General features: G+C 38.5%; 1 protein-coding gene across 2 annotated transcripts in view; it reads right to left on the reverse strand.

The window, feature by feature from the left end:
* Positions 1–22,374, reverse strand: part of LOC149160973 (uncharacterized) — a 342,465-nt gene extending 320,091 nt beyond the window's left edge. Inside the window, exon 1 of one of the 2 annotated variants that reach the window (XM_089436855.1) lies at positions 22,047–22,374. The gene's annotated coding sequence lies outside the window, so the exon portion shown is untranslated. The remainder of the gene's footprint in view (positions 1–22,046) is intronic. The other variant, XM_089436856.1, reaches the window with a different exon arrangement.
* Between the last annotated feature and the right edge of the window lie 1,066 nt (positions 22,375–23,440).

Genomic DNA, 23,440 nt, shown 5'->3' on the forward strand with positions numbered 1-23,440 from the left:
AAAGGAGCTCATCATTCTGCAAGTGTAGAGTTCGTGAAGCGGAGTGAATAAGAGGGGGCTGAGATAGCTTCTACAAGAGGAGGCTCTTATTCTTCATGTGCAAGTTGGAGAAGAGGAGCAAGGAGGAGAGTTTGAGGCTGACAGTGAGTTGCCAAGGAAAGAAATCTACAACAGCACGGAGAGTCTTCTCACAGCCCGAGTTTCTAAGGTAGAAACCTGGCACGCATTTCTAGGAAACCAGTGCGAAATTTGTGGAGGCCCAAAAATATAGGGGCAGCAAGAATTTTGGGCAGGTGCCAGAACCCGAAATTTGTGGAGACCCAAATTTCTGGGAAAACAGCAGCTTGAAATTCTGAAATCAGCAGCAGGAATTTCAAGGCTACCATAGCACAAAAATCAAGGAGACTCCTGCACATATTTTGAGGAGAATTTGCAGGACAGACTGCAAATATTTCGAGGAAAAAGGGCTGTCAGTGGCACAATTTTGTGGGCATTGATTGCAGTCAGTGGCTCGAAATTCCAGGAAGAGTGCTGGAAAGTGGCCCAAATTATGATGAGAAAATTATGGGCAGAGCACACGAAATTTGAGGGCTAAGAAGCTTTCTTGTGGCACAAAATTTGAGGGAGAAATTCTGGACAGTGGCACACAGTTTGAGGTGCAGAGGTCTGGACAGTGGCTCGAGTTTCAAGGACAGCAGTATAAATTTCTAGGAACTGGGAAAATTTTCAAGGGAGAGATAAGTACCCTTGATGTGTATTTAATGTTGTAATAAATTATCTGTGAAAAGCAATAAAAATCCTCTTCTAGACTGGTTTTCCCCTTGTAGGTTTTTCCAAGGCCAGTGTTTGACCAAAAATCCTAGTGTCTTAAATTATGTGCATGATTGTCTTATTTCTTTATCAGCTGAAAGCGAAACGCTAAAAGTAGAGGTACCCTGTTAGTGTTTCAGTTCGGATTTATCTTCATATTTATATATCAGCATATGTGGGCTGTGGGCATTAAACAATGACATAAAAACAACTGAAACCGGGGTGGGCTATAGAACCTCAGAATCCTCAGCTGATAAAAGTGACCAGCTAGCAGAAAACTACCTATATACCAGATACTTGTGGTTGAGAGGGAGGTGTTTGATAGTTCTCAATGATTAAGGAGTTGTGTTGGTTGTGGGGGTCAGATAGCTACTGGTTTGAGGGTGGAGGATAGGTTGAGTGGGGTTGAAAACTTTGGTCCATGGAAGGAGAGGACAGTCTTACTGCTTGAAGAGGTTGAGGTGTGCGATATTGTAGAGAGTGCAGTGCAACCACCCACTGATCTAGTTCAGTTGGCAGACATCAACAAGCGGAATGTGAAGGATAAGAGGATCCTTCTAGATGCTATCAGAGACCACATTATACCTCATGTGTCAGGGAAGAGATATGCCTATGAGATGTGGGACTCCCTAATAAGACTTTACCAGAGCAACAATGAGAACAGGAAGATGGTGTTCCGTGAGAAATTGAAAAACACCAAGATGACTAAAACTAACACGGGGACCTCATACCTCACCAAGATCACACAAGTGAGAGATGAGTTGGCTGCAGTGGGAGAGATTATCCCTGAGGACCAGCTGGTCAGGACAGCATTGGATGGTTTTCCCAAGCAATGGGATGGATTCGTAGATGGCATTGTTGCCACAGAGCATTTTCCTAATTGGAGGAGGATGTGGAATGATTTCATCCGGGAGGAGTGCCAAGAGTGGTAGCTAGTGTGGTGGGGTAGATGAGGAGGAGAATGTAGCCCTCACAGCTAAGGGCAAGAAGAAGGCCAAGAAGGGGTCTTCTAGTGGGACCAAGCAGCAGAAGGGAGAACGGGAATCCGAGAAGGACATGAGCAAAGTGAGATGCTTTGCATGTAAGAAGTTGGGTCATTATGCCTTTTAATGTCCTAACAAGAAGGAGAAGAAGAAGGGTGTCGCAGCATTAGCCGAGGTGGATGAGTTTTCCACCAAGTTTGATACAGAGTTTGCTTTAGTGGTGAGTCTAGCCACTAGTGATATAGAGCAGCAGGCTCCCGAGCAGGGAGCTCACTAGAGATTTTAGGATCTTCCAGAGGTGCACAAGGATCGGGAGGATTACCGACTTCTAGAGTGGTGAGAAACACATTCCTCAGTAAGATGGAGTGTTGAGAAAAAGGGTACCGAGGAAGTATTTCCAAGTGTTTTTTGTCTTTGACCTAGGAAAACACATGAAACACCTTTTCAGTAAGTGATTTTATGAGTTATTAAAGTCACATGACTTAAAATCACTTTATGAGGTTTAAAGGTACAAAGTACTTTATTATGTTAAAGTTGCTTTATGTTTTTAAAGTGACTTTATGAGAAAAAGTACATGGTACTTTATATTATTAAAGTTACTTTATGTGGAAAAAGGTACAAAAACAGCATTAAAGTGTCTAGGGAGATTCTTAATGAAGGGGAAGACATAAAAAGGGGGTCAGTGGGAGATTAGATCTCCACCTTTGATCAAGGAGAGCTGAGATCTAATCTCAGCCCTTGATCAAGGGTTACAGCTTCACTTAATTAGAGAAGACTAACAAGGGAGAAAATGCAAAGGAGCTCATTCATTCTTTAAGTATAGAGTTGGATAAGAGGAATGAAGAAGAGGAGGTTGAGATAGCTTCATCAAGAGGAGCCTCTTATTCTTCATGTGCAAGTTGGAGAAGAGAAGAGCAAAGAGGAGGAGAAGAGTTTGAGGTTGTGACAGCCATTTGCCAAGGAGATAAATCTACAGCAACTTGGAGAGATTCTATAGCACAGTAGCAAGGAGAGTCTTCTCACAGCCCGATTTCCTAAGCTAGAAACCTGGCACGTATTTCTAGGAGACCAGAGCGAATTTTGTGGAGACCCGAAAATATAGGGGCGTCGAGAATTTCGGAGAGGTGTCAGAACCCGAATTTTGTGGAGGCCCAAATTTCTAGGAAAACAACAGCTTGAAATTATGAGATCAACAGCACAAATTTCAAGGCTGCCACAGCACAGATTTCGAAGAGGAAAAAGGGTTTTCAGTAGCACAATTTTCTAGGAATTAATTGCATTCAGTGGCTCGAAATTGCATGCAAAGAACTGCTGGAAAGTGGCCCATATTTTGAGGAGAAAATTCTAGGCAAAGGGCATGAAATTTGCGGGCTGAGAAGTTGTTCAGTGGCACGAAATTTGAGGGAGAAATTTTGGACAGTAGCACACAGTTCGAGGTGTAGAGGTCTGGATAGTGGCTCAAGTTTCAAGGACAGCAGTATAAATATTAAATTTCTAGGAGCCAGGCAAATTTTCAAGGGAGAGATTCTATGTTGCAGGAAATGTTGCCCCCAGGTCCATTTCAGCCAGGAAACGAAACGGAAATGCATACCGTACGGCCTGGAAACGAGTTTCCGGCTGGGGAAACGTGGCCAGTACGGCCGAAAACGAGTTTCCAGGCCGTACGACGGAGTTTCCACTTCATATTGCGATTTTTCTTTTATTTTTTTTTGTTTTTTCAGTTCTAATTTTTTATTGGGCAAATAAAATATCTTGTGGATGCTTCTAGATGCCTCTCTCAAGTTATAAAAAGACTCTCACCTCATTCCCTCATCACACAATTGAGCAAGTCGTTTCTCTTGGAGACGGACGATTTTAGCAAAGGAGAAAAGAGGAAGAGAGCAGTGGTCTTTTGTCTTTATAGTTCTTGCAGCCTCATAGTCTTTATTGTACTTGCAGCCTCATATATATAATAAAGGCTGATTTTGAGATTTTGATATATAATAAAGGTTGATTTTGGATATTCCGATATTGCTATTTTCATTATGTGATCATTCATGAGTAAATGTGATGTAAATTTAATCATAATATTTAAACTTTAAATGTAATAAATTATAATGTATCATGTATGCTTTATGATTGCACATAACATTTCTTAAATGTCCTAAATTCTAATATATATATCGCATTTCCCTATTTCCAAAATTTGGGGGGGTCACATTTCGTACCCATGCCCGTTTCGGAAACTCGTACCCATTTCCCCGTTTCATGCAACTTAGGACTCAGGAGACATTAGTACCCTTGATGTGTATTTGATATTGTCATAAATTCTCTGTGAAAAGCAATAAAAATCCTCTTCTAGACTGTTTTTCCCCTTGTGGGTTTTTCCAAGGTCAGTGTTTGACCAAAAATCCTAGTGTCTTAGATTTTGTGCATGCTTGTCTTATTTTTTTATCAGTTGAAAGTGAAATGTTAAAAGTAGAGGTAGCAGTATAAATTTCTAGGAGTTGGGCAGATTTTCAAGGGAGAGATAAGTACCCTTGATGTGTATTCAATGTTGTCATAAATTCTTTATGAAAAACAATAAAATTCCTCTTCTAGACTTGTTTTCCCCTTTTGGGTTTTTCCAGGGTCAATGTTTGACCAAAAATCCTAGTGTCTTAAATTATGTGCATGCTTATCTTATTTATTTATTAGATGAAAGTGAAATGTTAAAAGTAGAGGTAGCTTGTTAGTGTTTCAATTCAAATTTATCTTCATGTTTATATATCAGCATATGTGGGTTCTGGGCATTAAACAATGACATAAAAGCAACTGAAACCGGGGTGGGCTACAGAACTTCAGAATTTTCTATACTGGGCATTTGGCAAGTTCAATGCCAGCGGATACCCGGTTCAAACTTCAAACCCTCCCTGGGTTAGGTGCTCTAGTCTATGCCATTACTAGGGGTGCCATCCATGAATGTGGTAAAGCATCCCTTGGGTTTCCCTAAGAGGTTTTCCTTGAAAAAACAATTATGAGGTTTTTCTTGAAGAAACAATATAGGGTTGAGCAAAAACATGTAAAATGGCAGCATTACATGGGCCTAGCTAGGCTTGGGTAGAGGCATGTTGTGTTAAATCTCGTAATACCAACCCAAACTTGTTTTCTCACTACATTTATTTATTCCCAGATATTTATTTTATCAGCCAAATAAATTCTAAATTGTTGAAAAATAAAATCACTAGTATTTTAACATCCATAAATTTGTATGCAGCGGAAATAAAATTAGAGAGAGATCAATCACGCATTACAACAAATGAACACCTACAACAAATTCTCCTTCATTAATTAATCTCACAAAAATCAAAGTTTCGACCCACAAAGAAATTACAAGGAAATATGCATTGACTGGAACCTGCCACTTGGATCGCACTAGAAGAATTCGACCCAAGGAATTTTAGTGCACTGGAAATTAGCCTTTGAAGAAATTCAGTCTGAAGAAGTTCGGCCAACCTCTCACCAGCAACTCAACCCTACGCCTTCCCCTTGAACAACCTCTGCGCCTTAGGAAATTCAGCCCTCCCAAATCAACCACTCCAACAATTTGACCACCTGCTCACTTCGGCAATTCAGCCTCCTAGAAATGCTCTTGAATCAACCTGCACTCTTCTTCCTTCGTGCCACAGTGTAGTTGATCCTCTCACTCTAGAGAAAATTACTCTCTACTTGTGTATCTTCACCTTTTCATTGGGTTATTTATTCACCTTCCCTCATTCTTATCTCCCTTATAGAAAAACTCTAGGTGATCAATGGTTGAAATCATTTCTAAGTCACTTAAATAACTTCATTATTTATCCTTAGAAATTGACTTAATAGTCCACAATAATTAATTGACTTTAATTATTGACTTAATAGTTGACCATAATTAATTGACTTAATAGTCTAGTCGAACCCTTTATCATTATGAAGGTGTGTGATCAAATGCATGGTCATGCATCTCCAAACCAATTTCAAACATATCAATCAATCTCCCAAGGGAGAAGGTTGAGAGGAGACTTGAAGTCTCACCACTCTATGATCTAAAGTACTATGGAGCTCAACCTATTGCTTGTTGCTCTGATCTGATGGAACGGCATGAAAGTATGAAGTGATCATCCTAATCTGCCCAAGGAATAGTACAAGAGCAGAGATCTATGACTACACATCTTTGTGATGAAAAGAAATAGGCACCTACGATCCCGATATTGAAATAATCTAGAGAGTGAGCCCCCTAAGTCACTACAGAGGCAATAGTAACGTCCTCTAACCTTGTAGTATATAAGGCACCAAAAAATGAGGTGCATCTCTGTCTCTAGCTCTTATAGGTGGAAAATTTGGCAAACCCTCTTAGAACATGGGATATGGTGATCAATCTCCAATCATAGTCGATGAGATCTGACCTGAAGTTGTTCCAAAGAGATCCTAGGTGAATGCATCCAACATTTGTATGTGTATGGGGGCCGAACAATGATACCATCCCACAACTCCAAAAAGTGCTCTAAGTAGAAAGACATCTTCGAGTCCAAGGTCATTGGGGGTGAGGACCAAGTCACCTAGATATAGAATTTGTATATGTCCTCTTTGATGTCCCGATTCACTCTCTATCTAATCAACACGAGATGGATCTGTTACCATGAAATCTAGTAGGTCTTGGAGAAGGAAACCCTACAAGACAAGAGCTAGACAAAATGCTAACAATGGAGAAGAAGCCCAATGTCACCTCAGCCAAAACCCCTTGCTCTTTACGGATTTTCACCATTGGGAAGAGTCTCGATAAAGGAGGAATCACATAAAATGGATGTGCTAATGATAAGGTACAAAGTGACCCTACTAAAATTCATTCGAAGAGAGACACACTAAAGTTACAAGGCTTCAAAGAAGCAAAACGCTCTCAAAGAAAAGCCCTAGAAAAGAAGGCTCGAGACCTAGGGTTTTGAGATTTTCGACGATGATGGTGGCATACCAGTATCGGGGACGGCCCGAAACGTTGAAACAACCTTGAAACAGGGCCGAAACGTCATCGGCAATACCGTATGGCGTTTCACACTTTCAAAACGCCATATGGTACGACCGGTGTTTCGGCCACTACAGGCCGAGTTTCGGCAGCCAAAAAAAAAAATGGCCTTTTTCGGCCATCACAAGGAGTGGAAAAAGGGCGTGGGCTCCATCTAACACCGAAACACACTAATAAACCAATTTTTATGTGGTTGTTAGCTAAATTTAATAAAAAAATTACAAATGGAATTCTCTAGAACATGAAAATAATAGAATTCTCTAGAAACCCTATGAGCCTCTTCTTTTCTTTAAAAAGGCACTTCATTCACTCATTTCTCACACATTTTTTTGCAAGAAAAACTTCGTATAGCAACAACAAGGAGTTTATTTGTGTTTTGGAGCATGGGGAGCAAGAGGAAGCGCATGGGCAACAGCTAGTTGGGTGAGTTTTTCATTTCCTAATTTTGCAACATTCATGGCTTCTCAAAGTTGTGTTTCAAGTGCCCCTAAATTGGGTGAGTTTTTCATTTTGTATTATTGTAATTTTGCAACATTTATGGCCTCTCAAAGTTGTGTTTCAAGTGACCCTAAATCCAATCAAGCAAACAGGCAACAAGAATATTATCCTCTATGGAAGTATGTTACCAAACTGAAGCAGATGGGTCCCGGTGGTACATGAGAATGGAATTGCAGTTTATGCAAAATTTAAAAGACCTTCAAGGGCTCTTACACAAGAGTGAAGGCTCACATTTTGCATGAAGAGATAAAGGTATTGAAGTGTGTGCACATACCAAAAATGCATAGGTGAGGGCTAAATTCAAGAAAGGAGAGCAATGAGGCTCAAAAAGGAGCAACTAAGCAAAACTGGCACGGGCACTACCAATCTTCGCATGTCTGATAGCATTGAGCCAAGGATTGTTCAAGAAGCAAGAAGGAGGAGAGCACTAGAAGTAGAAGCAGAGTTATCAAAGCCATCATCTACAACACAAGACAGCAGATTGTTGAAAATGTTTGATAGTCAAGGGAGAGCATACGCTGACTCAAGAGTGGTAAGGACCATCTTTGCTTGTGGCATCCCCTTTAATGTGGTTCGATCCCCATATTCGCAGGATTTGGTGAGAGCGATTAACAAAGCTCCTCAAGGTTACAAGGGTCCAAGACTCCAAACTATGAAAAAGTCAGAACAGTTTTGCTGAAGAAAGAGAGGCAACTTCTTGATGATGTTCTAAAACCAATCCGTAACTCATGGGGTAGTACAGGGCTTTCCATTATCTCAAATGGTTGGACCGATATAAGATGCAAGCTTTTGATTAACGGCATTGCATCATCACCAAAAGGAGCCATGTTCATCAAAGCACAAGATTATTCGAGTGAGATCAAGGATGGTAAGTTCATTGTTGATATTTTAATTTCTGCTATTGAACAAGTAGGGCCAGAAAATGTGGTGCAAGTTATCACAGATAATGCACCTATTTGCAAAGTTGCAGGCTTGATTGTTGAGAGTAGATACAATCACATATTTTGAACTCCTTGCATTTTCCACAATTAGAATCTGATTTTAGAAGAGGTTGAGGCTCCCACTCTAGTGGACAAAAGCTAGAAGACATGTTTCAAAGTCTCACTACTCATTTCACACCCAAACGAAAACCCTCACAAGGAATGCAACAAAGATCATTTTTTATTTCATGAAAGTATTAGCCATAATATTTATCCGAAGGTAAGCTAAGCTTGGAGGGAACCCGACAAAACACGGCCACTAAAGGTAAGACACCACCCGCGAGGAGAAAATGCATTCATACTGAGAAGAAATTTGAAAACCACAACTGTGGAGGCCCTAAGCGCGCGTGAACCAAAATCGCAGAGATTCTGACAACAACCGTGCAGTCCAAAACGCGTGCGGCTAAATATACGCACAGAATTGAAATACAAAGACACATGCGTGCTAGACCAGCGCGGAGTTACAGAAAGGCTCAGAGACTCTAAAATTCTCAAACTGTAATTCTAAACATTGAAGGAGACATTCATCCTCTAGACGAATCGAGGTAATGCTTTTTGAGAGATTTTTTATAAAATTTATTATCTGATAATCTCCATTCATACAACAAAGTGTGGGAGTGTTGATTTTCGTGGTGATTTTTTCTTGTTGGGAAATTCTGCTGAAGATACACGGTGGAATTGAAGCAGTAACCGGTACGGAATAGCAGTAATAAGAGGAACGTGTAGTCAGGGCAACTTCATAATTTGTTGGTGAAACAGAAAACAGAGGTAACTTGTAGCTAGATTTTTTCATATTGTCTGGTAGTCAGTATTCTCGATCTGAATCGCGAAACTTGAATGGCGAGAAAACATGTGGACAATTTTAATGGGAAAAATTATTTGCTTTAAAAAATCATAGGGAATGGTGGTCGGACAGAAACCAAACCCGTAGTCGTTAAAGAATAATGAACACAACCTTTAACACACATAAACATAAAGAAATCAGAAGAAAGACCAAGACAGGCTTCAGGTTTCAGATCAGGTAGTAGTAGGACAAGCTTTGGTGTCAGAGGGAGCAACTACAGATATTGAGATGGGCTTGGAGACAGATTCCGATGGAGGAGCTTCTTCCAGAAGTACCTTCCTCGCTAAGAGGGAGTGTTGAAGTTTGTAGCTCGAGAATGTACTTCTACACAAGCCTTGTGTCTAGGCGTGCAGAAGTCACCCACATTTCACCCTAAAATATTTGATGATGTAACTTCGCTTAAGTTTAACTTAGGAAAAAGCACATAATTATATGTTGGCTTATTGAGCTAAAATAAAAACTTAGATAAAGAATCGCTTATAATATCCAGCCAATCCCATGAAAGATCCCACTTCTGTGATATTTCGGGGTGTGGGCCACTCGAAGATGGCCTTAATCTCCTCGGGGTCCACAGCCACTCCTCTAGAAATGACATGTCCCAAGAACTGAATCTGTGACTAGAAGAAATCACATTTGTTAAGCTTGGCATAGAGCTTGCTCCCTCAGCAATTGCAATACTGCTTTCAAATGTTCTTCATGCTCTTCTCTGGTCTTTGAATAATCAAGAATGTCATCCACAAAAACCAATATGACTTATCCAAACTAGCACTAGACTTATCTGTCAAATTGCACTGCCACCCACACCATCAAATCTTGTTCAATTTGATCCAGTGCAGAAACCTATTCCAAACGTAAGGTCTCATGCACAACACATAGAATGTAATGAACATAATTGGCCAAATAAACCCTAGTTATTAAAATCCATGAGTCGTGATTATTCAAAGTGTTCATGCCTCTTCAACAATATAGATAGCACGTACTCACTAGTGATATCATCTCATGCCATCCTCAAAACTGTCCATCTTCAGAACTTATTAGGGATGTTGGACGTCGTCATTAAGGAGAGATGTTGATGTAATGTCATCTTCTTATGCATGTGTATTTTCTCCCCGTGTATTTGTTCTCGTAGTCAATATTACAAGGGAATGTTATAACATGTGGTAATGTTGTCTTAGTGGCTAGATTTGTAGATATAGTTTAGTGTTGTTATGGTAGTGTATATAACATTTAAAGTCCACATCAGTGAAGCATTGTACATGTAATGGGCATCATTCGACTTTATGGGACTACTTAAATGGCTCTTATTACTTAAGATGAATGATTATGTGGCTCCTTGTGCCTTGATATGTGTTTGCCATATGAGCTTTCCACACAGTCAGTGGATTGACTCCAATGATGGATCATCCTTTGTAGTGGGTCATTATGAGATTTATGCTTGAAAATCTTTAGCGGTTTTGGAGAATAATAGTGATTCAGCTTGCACAGTGGACATTTCATAGAAATTTTACCAAAATAGTATTGGGGCATTTGTCTCTTGGTATTTCTTCTGATTTCTTTATGTTTATGTGTGTTAAAGGTTGTGTTCATTATTCTCTAAGGACTACGGGTTTGGTTAACGTCTGACCACCATTCCCTATGATTTTTTAAAGCAAATAATGTTTCCCATTAAAATTGTCCACATGTTTTCTCGCCATTCAAGTTTCACGATTTAGATCAAGAACACTAACCACCAGACAATATGAAAAAATCTAGCTACAAGTTACCTTTGTTTTATGTTTCACCAGCATTTTTGGAAGCTGCCCTAACTGCATGTTCCTCTTATTGCTGCTATTTCGTACCGATTACTGCTTCAATTCCACCGTGTACCTTCGGCAAAATTTCCCAACAACAAAAAATCACCACGAAAATCAACACTCCCACACTTTGTTGTATGAATGGAGATTATCAGATAGTAAATTTTATAAAAAAATATCTCAAAAAGCATTACCTCAATTCGTCTAGAGGATGAATGTCTCCAATGTTTAGAATTACAGTCTAAGAATTTCAGAGTCTCTGCGCCTTTATGTAACTCCGCGCTGGTCTAGCACACATGTGTCTTTGTATTTCAATTATGTGCGTATATTTAACCGCACGTGTTTTGGACTGCACGGTTGCTATCAGAATCTCTATGATTCTGGTTCATGCGCTCTTAGGGCCTCCACAGTGGTGGTTTTCAAATTTCTTCTCCGTATGAACGTATTTTCTCCTCGCGTGTGGCGTCTTACCTTTAGTGGCTATGTTTTGTCAGGTTCCCTCCAAGCTTAGCTTAACTTTGGATAAATATTATGGCTAACACTTTCACGAAATAAAAAATGATCTTTGTTGCATTCCTTGTGAGGGTTTTTGTTTGGGTGTGAAATGAGTAGTGAGACTTTGAAACATGTCTTCTAGCTTTGTCCACTAGTGTGGGCTGCAGTCATTTAAGGGTTGTTTGGTGATTGTTCTAAGGGTCGTTGCAGCGTGTGGGTGCCCTAACCAGTCACTAGCAAAGCAGACTTGTTGCAGCAGTGCAAACAAACTTGGAGGGTTGCGTTTGAAGGTGTGATTCTTTTCTTAAACATTATGGCGAAACAACACAATGTCAGGTACAAGGAAAACTCTATCTCCTAACTTTCTCAAATATAGGATGATAGCAGTAATTGATTAAACAGTATAGATACATCTTAATTCTGGATTTATGAATTATCCAAAGGAATCATATTTCTCTAAGTGCAAATATTTTTTATAGTACAAAAACTTTAGAAAATGTTTGCATCTTAAAATATTTGATGCTTAAAAGATTTGATGCTCTGGATGTTTGATAAATCAATTGTTAAGATTTTACTGTGATGCTATATTTTTCTACCAGCAAGAGAGGAGATGGTGTTCTGGATGTTTGATAAATCCACTGTTAAGATTCTACTGTGATGCTAAATTTTTCTACCAACAAGAGAGAAGATGGTGTTCTGTAAGATTCTGTTAATCAATCCATACTTGAGTTTAAAATGAGATATTATTAATCATTTTTTATATATAGCTTGAGCCTTGAATACTGTGATTTCTTTTCTTAAAGAATCTGGGTGAAGATTAGTTTTACCCACATCTACTTCCTACTCATATTGAACTGTAGAATAAACTCACTAGGGCCATTTGTTAAAGGATATTTAATGATAGAGAAAAATGAAACAAAGCCCCTACAAGTCTAATGCCAACATGGTTATTATCTTCTGCAAGCTAATCCAAAGTTTGCAATTTTGGGTATGAGTTTACTATCAAGTAAAAGATTGTTCGCTTTAATGTCTCCGTCGATGTTCCTGATCTCCAAATACTTATGAAGATATGTCAGCCCACGTGTAGTTCCAACTATGATATCACACCTCTCTTTCCACTGAAGTAAAAACATATTCTGAGTTATCATCATCTTGATCATTTGCAAATTGAGTTGAGTGCTGATGAAACTTGGGAATTTTATTAAGAGAAGTTCAACAATCTTCAGCATAATGTCCAACTTTGTTACATCTTCGACACACAATTTGACTTAAGTCTCTTCCTCTTCCTGAAGATTGTCCTCTGCCTCTGCTTTGACTTCTATTTTGAGGTTGTCCTCTACCTTGATTATTATTTCCTTGTCCTTGAAAATAGCCTCTTCCTTGATTGTTTCCTCTGCCTTGAAAATTACTCCTGCCTGAACTGTTGCCTCTATTAATGTTGTTTCCCCTGCTTTGGCTTCGACCTCGACTTTGTACATTATGTGTTGCTTGATTCTGATTGAAATTCCCTCTGCCTCTGCTTCGAGAACTGTCAGTTGATGATTTACTAGTGCTGGCCTCTGTGAAGAAAACATCTTCACCAACTGTGTTTTTCTTCCCAAAGGTTTTATCATGTTGGATCAACATTTCACAGAGCTCATCAAACTTTAGCTTCTCTAACTTTCCAGTTAATTGTAGAGTCTCCAAAAAATGTGTGTGGGAAGAAGGAAGTCTAGCAATTAAAATTGTGACCATAAAACTATCATCTACTGCTAGAAAACCAGCATTAATGATTTCCTGCCTAATATTCTTAAGTCTTGAGATATATTCAAGAACTTCACCTCCTTCGGTCAATTTTTGTTGTTGCAATAGTTTTAATTGTAGATCAACTTTCTTTGATTCGGGCTAAGTATCGAAGAGTTCTTTAAAAGTTTTCAACGCAGACCATACATCTGTCGAATTTTCTATATGGACATACATTTCATCATTAACAGAAGATTTAATGAGAGCTAATGCTTTGGCATTCTTAACTTCCCATTTTGCTAGTGCAGCTGCATTTGTGGGTTTATTTGGCTTAATATCCCCATCACATATACCCTGCCACAGTTCATTATAAATGAGAGTGCTTTCGATGAGGCGTTGCCATGTTTGATAAGATTTTGTACCTTCAAGTTTGTCGGAATCAGAAAACAAATTAATCAACTTTGACATTGTAGTGTTGAAGCTTCGCACCAAGAATCAGGCTCAAAAAAAATATCAAGATGGGCAACACAACATGCAACACACGACGCAAAAACGATCTATCGGGGCTTGGCCTTGATCCTCGTATAGTCGTTGAAACAAGAGAAAAATGACTGAACTTTGCACTTGGCTCTAGTCAATTTCTCAAAAAAATACAAGATAACTTTCGAAATTTTATTTTTACAATGATCTTACAAATTGTGATAAAAAATAATTACCCCCCTCAAAGTAAAATTACTTTGAGTTACAATGCCACACTTATCTCTCCAAAAAACAAATTACAAATAAAAGCCCCTGAATACTCCAAAAAATTACAAATAGCCTTATTACTCCACAAATATTACAAAATCCTTATTACTCCCATGATAAAACATTACATAAAAATATATATATACCTTATCTCTCCATCTTTTCTTTAAAACTCCCATTAAAAAACATAAGTGAATTTTACGTGAACTTTAAAGCATACATCATGCTTTTTAAAAAACCACATCCTTTGACCATTTAAAATAACTCACAGTGCATGCTTTTAGCAATCCACGCTCGCTGGCTTCTTGTTGTTGGTTTCACACTGGCTGGCTTCTTGCTGTTGGTTTCACGCTGGCTCTCGCTGGCTAAAAGCATGCACCTGTTTTTTTTTGCAGTGAAACTAGCAGCAAGAAGCCAGCGAGCATGGATTGCTAAAAGCATGCACCGTGAGTTATTTTAAATGGTCAAAGGATGTGGTTTTTTAAAAAGCATGATGTATGTTTTAAAGTTCATGTAAAATTCACTTATGTTTTTTAATGGGAGTTTTAAAGAAAAGATGGAGAGATAAGGTATATATATTTTTTATGTAATGTTTTGTTATGGGGGTAATAAGGATTTTGTAGTATTTGTGGAGTAATAAGGTTATTTGTAATTTTTTGGAATGTTCAGGGGCTTTTATTTATAATTTGTTTTTTGGAGAGATAAGTGTGGCATTGTAACTCGAAGTAATTTTACTTTGAGGGGAGTAATTATTTTTTACCAAGATTTCATTGTAAAAATCAAATTTCAAAAGTTATCTTGTAATTTTTTGAGAAATTGACTAGAGCCAAGTGCAAAGCTCAGTCATTTTTCTCCTGTTTCAACGACTATACGAGGGTCAAGGCCAAGCCCCGATAGATTGTTTTTTCTTCGTGTGTTGCATGTTGTGTTGCCCATCTTGATATTTTTTTGAGCTTAATTCTTGGTGTGAAGCTTCAACACTACAATGTCAAAGTTGATTAATTTGTTTTCTGATTCCGACAAACTTGAAGGTACAAAATCTTATAAAACATGGCAACGCCTCATCGAAAGCACTCTCATTTATAATGCACTGTGACAGGGTATATGTGATGGGGATATTAAGCCAAATAAACCCACAGATGCCGCTGCACTAGCAAAATGGGAAGTTAAGAATCCCAAAGCATTAGCTCTCATTAAATCTTTTGTCAATGATGAAATATATGTCCATATAGAAAATTCTACAGATGCATGGTCTGCTTTGAGAACTTTTAAAGAACTCTTCGATACTCAGCCTAAATCAAAGAAAGTTGATCTACAATTAAAATTATTGCAACAAAAATTGACTGAAGGAGGTGATGTTCTTGAATATATCTCAAGACTTAAGAATATTAGGCAGAAATCATTAATGCTGGTTTTCCAGCAGTAGATGATAGTTTTATTGTCACAATTTTAATTGTTGGACTTCCTTCTTCCTACACACATTTTTTGGAGACTCTACAATTAACTGGAAAGTTAGAGAAGCTAAAGTTTGATAAGCTCTGCAAAATGTTGACCCAACATGATAAAACCTTTGGGAAGAAAAAGACAGTTGGTGAAAATGTTTTCTTCACAGAGGCCAGCACTAGTAAATCATCAACTAACAGTTCTCGAAGCAGAGGCAGAGGGAATTTCAATCAGAATCAAGCAACACATAATGTACAAAGTCGAGGTCGAAGCCAAAGCAGAGGAAACAACTTTAATAGAGGCAACAGTTCAGGCAGGAGTAATTTTCAAGGCAGAGGAAACAATCAAGGAAGAGGCTATTTTCAAGGACAAGGAAATAATAATCAAGGTAGAGGACAACCTCAAAATAGAAGTCAAAGCAAAGGCAGAGGACAATCTTCAGGAAGAGGAAGAGACTTAAGTCAAATTGTGTGTCGAAGATGTAACAAAGTTGGACATTATGCTGAAGATTGTCGAACTTCTCTTAATAAAATTCCCAAGTTTCATCAGCACTCAGCACAATTTGCAAATGATCAAGATGATGATAACTCAGAATATGTTTTTACTTCCTCGTTGGCATTACAACTTTCATCCCATCTTAGAAGTGATTATGAAGATGCCTGGATCTTGGATTCAGGGGCAACTCAGCACATGACTTGTCGACGTGATTTTTTTGGAATTTTCAAGATTGCCAACTTAATTCCATTTTTCTTGCAGATGATACAAAACATACTCCTTATGGAAAAGGAGCAGTTAAAGTTTTTCTCCCTGGCATTGGAGAAAAAATGATTTCAAATGTATGGTATGTACCAACCTTTAAGAAAAATTTGTTGTCTTTAGTCACGATTCGACAAGCAGGACATCAGGTAATTATGGAAGATGGCCTAGTTAAGATTAATTCAGTCAAACAGAGCTTGAAAACTGTGATGACAGGTTATGAAGATGGAAAACTGTTAAGGATGAAAGGGACAGTTATTCCAAGGCATTCTGATTTTGCAGGGGCAGTGACTACAGGAATTTCACCTATAATATTATGGCATGTAAGATATGGACATTTAAATTTTGATAGTCTTTCTCAATTGCAGAAACAAGGGATGGTTAAAGGACTTCCCACTTTCAAAAAGGAAAATGCAAAATGTGAAGCTTGCATTTATGGAAAACAAAGTCGAGAAAGCTTTCCAACAAGTTCATGGCGTGCAAACAGGCAGCTACAACTAGTTCACAGTGATGTTTGTGGACCACTACAAAGTTCATTCGATGGTTGTAAATATTTCTTACTATTCATTGATGATTTCAGTAGAATGACTTGGGTTTATTTCTTAAAGCAAAAGTCAAAAGCATTCGAAAAGTTTAAAATTTTTCGTCAACTTGTTGAAAATGAAGTCAAAGAAAAGATAGGTACTCTCAGGACAGATAATGGGGGAGAATTCACTTCAAATGAATTCAAAACTTATTGCAGTGATAATGGCATAAAACGACATCTTACCAATGTTTACACTCCACAGCAAAATGGAGTAGTAGAAAGAATGAATCGCACCTTGTTAGGTATGGCGAGATCTATGTTAACTTTTAAGAGGTTAAGTCCAACATATTAGGCAGAAGCAATTCATACAGTTGTCTACTTAAGAAATAGATCTCCAACTGCTTCTTTAGACAGAATCACACCTTACGAAGCTTGGTTTGGTTTCAAACCTCGAGTTAAACATCTTAGAGTTTTTGGATCAATATGTTATGCCTTAGTTCCGAAAGAAAAACGAACTAAGCTTGACTCAAGAAGTTTAAAATGCACAATGATTGGCTATTCTGATGAGAAGAAAGGGTACCGTCTTTTGACCAATGGAAAATTTATTGTGAGCAAGGATGTAATTTTTTATGAAACAGAGAGTAAGAGTGTTGAAGAAATCGAAAGTCTTCTTCAAAAGTTAGAAACTAAAGGCAGTCGAAGAAAAGGAAATACACAAAGTCAACCAAATTCACCAAATTGGTATGAACTTGATTTTCCTTCATCTGAAGATGATTCATCCAATCCATCTACTTCAACAACACCATCTGGATCTTCTAGCAGTTCATTCGCATCTCCAAGCAGCAATAGTTCTTCTGACAGTGATTCTCCACCTCCAGAATCTCCAACTAATCGACGAACATCAGTTTATATTAATCCTCTTTACAATGATGGTGATTTTTCAGAATCTCAAACAACTGAGCATCAACTACCAAAATGGGCAGTTCAACTTTTGAAAGATGTAAAGCCTGATGAGCAGAATAAAACAGGCACAAGAAAGTCACACAGAAGTGAAGGAAATTTTGCCTTGACAACACATGATTTTACTGAACCTTCCACATACAAAGAAGCAGTAAAACATAAAGAATGGCAATAGGCTATGATTGAAGAATATCGAGCAGTAATTGATAACAACACTTGGAAACTTGTTGATTGTCCTCAAAATGTTAAACCCATAGGATGCAAATGGCCACTTCTTTAGCAGAAGCAGAGTACATTTCAGCATGGGAAGCAACATGTGAAATTGTTTGGTTGCGCAAAATTTTGCAGGACTTGGGCATTTCTCAGGCAGAAGCTACATCATTATTCATTGACAACCAGTCAGCCATCAAACTTGATATCTAAAATATATATAGTTTAAACTTGATTTCTATTCCACCTGTGAAAGTTGATATCTAAAATATGTGAATTCATTTTCCTGTGTTGTGGGCTTCAACCATCCGTTATTCCAACTGCAACACTGTCGTGGGCTTCAACCATCCGGTATTCCAACTGCAACACTCTCGAACATTGTGAATTTGCCTCCCTTTCAAGACCTTGTTGTCTTTGCCCATTGTCATGCAGAGCTTGAGCCCTCCCGGAAAGATCCCTGCTTGTATTTAACTGGCTTTCGCCTCCATGGCAAGTAGGATTGTTTCTTGTCGAAATAAGACTCAGGTGATTTTCTACTAATGTCTTACTGTAGGTGTAAGAATTTTCTAGAATTCCTATTTCACTTTCAGAAAATTCAGTCATCGGAGGCCTAGCTGCTTCATTTCTTACATGAGAAAGGGCAACCTTCCTGCTATGAATCTTCATTTGGGTTAAGCCTCCAATAGCCGCAGGACTATTTCTTGTGGAAATGATGTTGAAGTTCTCTTCTACGAATGCCTTAGTCCGGGCATGGTTACTTTCCACCATATTTTTTACATTAGCAGAGAACACAACCAATACAATCTTAGCTTCCTTAATTACATCGGAGAGGCTGATCTCGGTGCACTGAATCTTTTTTCAATTTATCACTGGATTTCCAGCAAGAAACAGCTCCTGCTGAATCTCCAACTGGTCCCCTGCATGAGCGAGATGCTGTTAAGCTTTGGGCTCACCCCATACACTTTTGAAACACGAAAAATTTGCTCCTGGTATGAATCTTTGTATTGAAAATCAGGGTCTTTCATCTTCTCCAATGCAGATACCTATCTACTCCACAAACGTCTAATTTTTTAGATATATGTGGTTTCTTACCTCATGCTCTATGGGTTCATTCACATTTTCCATAATTTTGGAACATTTGTTGGGAAAGGAACATAATTTTTGATACAGTCCAAAATTGCCTCCATTATGGTTTTCTAGTCTTCCTTCTTCCAAAGAAGGACTGTCTTCTTATCCGCTGTATCCTGTTTCGTCACAGATTCCCGAGACCTGTTATTTGTCTTCCTTTTGCTGGGAGGGTGGGAAGCACCCATTTGTTGGGTTGCATTCTCTTGTCAGCCTTTCTAGACATTTCTTATCTGTGTAGCAGAGGCTGGTAGCTAGTCTGTGCTGGGTAAAAAATTTGGTAGTATGCCTAGAGTGAAGAATGCAAACATATCACAAAGGTAAGCAGGTGGTCGAAAATTTGATTGCTACATTGACCCTTTTTCAGTGTCTATCTGTACAGGGTTTGATCTTGACTCCTTTTCTACATTGACCCTTTTTCAGTGTCTATGTGTACAGGGTTTGATCTTGACTCCTTTTCTACATTGACCTTTTGTCAGTGTCTATGTGTACAGGGTTTGATCACTAGAGTGAAGGGCCATTGTAGCAAGCAATCAAATCAAACCCTCTCCATAGTGAAACTAAAAAAAGTCAATCAAACCAAGGTCAATGAAATCCTCCATACACTACCTACTTGCCAAGCAATCAAATCAAACCCTCTCCACAGTGAAACTAAAAAAAGTTAAAGAAATCAAGGTCAATGAAATCCTCCATACACTACCTACTTGCCTTTGTGATATTGTTACTTCACTATACCCACGCTACCAATCCTCTTTTGAGTTGCAGACGTCACACCCAGCACAGATTAACTACCCACCTTTGTCTTTTCAACTCTGTAATACAGAGAAGCCTTTGCCTTTTAAGCACAGACTAGACTAGCTACCCACCTCTGCCTTTTCAACTCTGTAATACAGAGAAGCCTTTGCCTTTTAAGACCCGTAATTCAGACAAGAAAATGTCTAAAACCGCTGACAAAAGAGTAGTTAAAAGTAGAAATATTATGACACAAATTAAAGATTCACTAGTCTGAACCGGCCACGTTTTCACTTTTTCACCTGGAAAACAATAGAAATTCTGGCATGATTTTGAGAAAATCCCATGGAAATTTATGGAAATTTTTTAAAATTCTTAAGGATTCTTTGGTGCCCAAAAGGTTCTTGATGGTGCTGAATTCATTTTCACCATTTTCACCATGAAAAAAAGATTTAAACACTCTCACAGGCAAATTTCTTAAGAACTTCTTGCCAAGAAATTCATCGTCCAGGTGAAATTGTGAAATTGTGGCCTTGTTAGAGAAGGCTTCATAGATTTTGCTCCTGTCCCATGAAATTTTTCTCTTTATACCTGCACTAGAAAAACGATACAGCCTGCATTAATTTCAATGATAATGAAAGAATGAAAGAAAATAAAATAATAATGCAGTAAATAATATGTTGTATATAATAAGTTATTATTATTATTATCCAATTTTAACTCTTGTATGGGCCAAGCGAGAGACACGAGACACCGGACACCACAGACACCAAATTGGTTTATTAGACCCTTGTTTGTTGGAGACTCCAAATTGGTGTATGAGACCCCTTCTATGAGACACTAAATTGGTCACCAAATTGGTGTGGAGACACCAAATTGGTGGAGACACCAAATTGGTGTATGAGACACCAAATTGGTGTATGAGACCCCTTGTTTGTTGTTTGTGGGACAAGGGACCCACCTCTGCAAAGTCATACATACTCCCTAGGAGACACTAAATTGGTCACCAAACTGGTGTGGAGACACCAAATTGGTGTATGAGACACCAAATTGGTGTGGAGACACCAAATTGGTGTATGAGACCCCTTGTTTGTTGTTTGTGGGACAAGGGACCCACCTCTGCAAAGTCATACATACTCCCTATGAGACACTAAATTGGTCACCAAATTGGTGTGGAGACACCAAATTGGTGTATGAAACACCAAATTGGTGTATGAGACCCCTTGTTTGTTGTTTGTGGGACAAGGGACCCACCTCTGCAAAGTCATACATACTCCCTAGGAGACACTAAATTGGTCACCAAATTGGTGTATGAGACACCAAATTGGTGTATGAGACCCCTTGTTTGCGGGACAAGGGACCCACCTCTGCAAAGTCATACATACTCTACTCCTCTAGTTTTGCCCTCTAGTTTTGAACCTGACCTACTCTTAGGTTACCCCTCTAGTTTTGAACCTGACCTACTCTTAGGAGGAAAGACATGCTCTTAACTCTTAGGCCCACTCAACTCAACTCTTAAGAGGAAAGACATGCCTACTCAACAAAACTATTAGGAGGAAAGACATGCCCACTCAACAAAACTTGTAACAAAACTCAACAAAACTCTTACCAGGAAAGACAAAACTCTTACAAGGAAAGACATGCTCTTAACCATGAGGCCCACCCAACCAACCATTAGATTCATTAGGCCCACCCAACCATTAGAGCCACTAGGCCCACTCAAGTTAACAACAAATTTATGAGTTTTTTATTTTTTTTATTTTGTTTTCCCATAATGGAAAAGGCTTATTTAATTATTTAATTTCTGGTAAGTGTCACATTGCTTTCAAAATGAATTATTCAGTCACCATCTTTTCCACTATGATGGTAACTTTATATGTGGGTACAATTCACTCATGAGAACTTTCTCTCTACGGGAATCATAAAGCCGTTCTAGTACTTACCTCCTAAAAGAGGCCGAGTTCACAGATAATTGGCAGCCTTGCCAACAGAATATGAAGAGCAGGTTTATGCAGAGAGATTTACCACTGTACGAAAATGATTCCCGGAAGAAGAAGAAAAAAAAAAAAAAAAAAAACGTTCTAATACTTACCTCCTAAAAGAGGCCATGTTCACAGATAATTGGCAGCCTTGCTAAAAGAATATGAAAAGCAGGTTTATGCAGAGGGATTTACCACTGTACGAAAAAGGTTGGGGATCTCATTCTACACAGGGTTAAACCCAACCTCCCTCCTAAACAGCCCACTTACTGTTCTTGTAGATAATTTACACTGAGCTCGGGCCACCAATGTGGACATACCCAGATCAAATTCTACCATTAATCAACAAAAAAAATCCAATAAAATAGAGTCCGCCTCAATTTCAAAGACTTGTAAAACTTAGGAAATTTATATTTGCATAAGCCATACCTGCAAGGAATTGGGATATGAAAAACCGCACAGCTTCGATCTTGTCCACCCACCCTAATTTTGAACAGCTCATGAAGAAGTTTTAATATGGATATAGCCGCACTGATACCGCTTCCGAGGTCTATGCCTCGGTCCACTCCAGACTGGTATTCAAGGTTCCAATATTCTTCATCTTCATAAATGAGAAGCAGTTGCTATACCCCTGCCATCAATTTTGCATGAACGGATTGGCCAAGAATACCCCTAAAAATAAGCAGTAGCTATACCCGTGCCATCAGCCAAGGGATTCCCAGAGGAGGCACGTGGGCTGCATGCAATGCAAGCGCGCATGCCTAGTTTTTTAAAGAATTTGTTTATTATACTGTGTTATTTTTTATTAAGTTTTTTTATTTATAATATTTTAATTATTATATGTGTTTTTAACGATAAATTATTAATTTTAATTATTATATGTGTTTATATATATATATATATAATTAATAATTTATTTTTTAACAATAAATTATATTTTTAAAATCAATTACTAGTTACATTAAAGTATTATTTTCATTTTCCTTTCTCCAATTAAACTCTGACATGTGGCTTTGACATATAAGAAAGCGTGGTTGCCATGTTATACCCGAGAATGGAAGGAGGAAGAGCATGGACCAATTTTGGGGTTTGATGATGAGCCATATGACCACCCACTGAAATTTTTGAGATCCCCAGAAGTAGATTTGACGATTGTCTTAAGCTTGTGGCAGTTGTCGCCTTTTGTTGTCGTTGAAAGAAGTCATGATGAGGAATCATATGACCACCCACTAAAACTTTTGAGATCCCCAAAAGTGGATTTAACCATTGTCTTAAGCCTATGGTAGTTGTCGCCTTCTATTGCCATTGAGAGAAGTCATAGTCTTGTGATTTATCTTCAACGAAAAAAGGGAGTTGGGATTGGATTTGGTGTTGCTGCTACAATTCTTCCCTTTGAGAAAACATAACCCTTACTCTTCTTGGTCATATAATGGTTGGCTTTGTAGCTCCATGTGATTTGAGCAGTGGACACTTGAATATGAAATGGGAGGTTTGTGCAGGTCGATGTATGCTTGGAGTATAAGATGCGGCAAATCGAAGTGATGAGCGGGAATCGAAATCCAGTGGGGTTGGTTGGCCTGTGGAGGCAGTTGGTGTTGGGAAAAGAATCGATGAGCAAATATTGGCGAGCTAATGAAGAAGAGAAATTGCAATTCATGGTGGGCAGGTTCACTTCAAGGTCCAAGCTAGCTAGCTTGGTCTCGGTCCTTTTGGAAACACTGAGAGAGGGGCAAATCAATATTTCTTTACAATTGTTATATTATGCCAATTAAGATTATTAATTAAATTAGAACACAAGATGTACAACAAGAAGATAATTTTAT

The sequence above is a fragment of the Pinus tabuliformis genome, chromosome 5_2 (assembly GCF_031772625.1).
Source record: "Pinus tabuliformis cultivar Carrire ecotype Pingquan chromosome 5_2, CPIR1, whole genome shotgun sequence".
NCBI classification, from domain to species: domain Eukaryota; kingdom Viridiplantae; phylum Streptophyta; class Pinopsida; order Pinales; family Pinaceae; genus Pinus; species Pinus tabuliformis.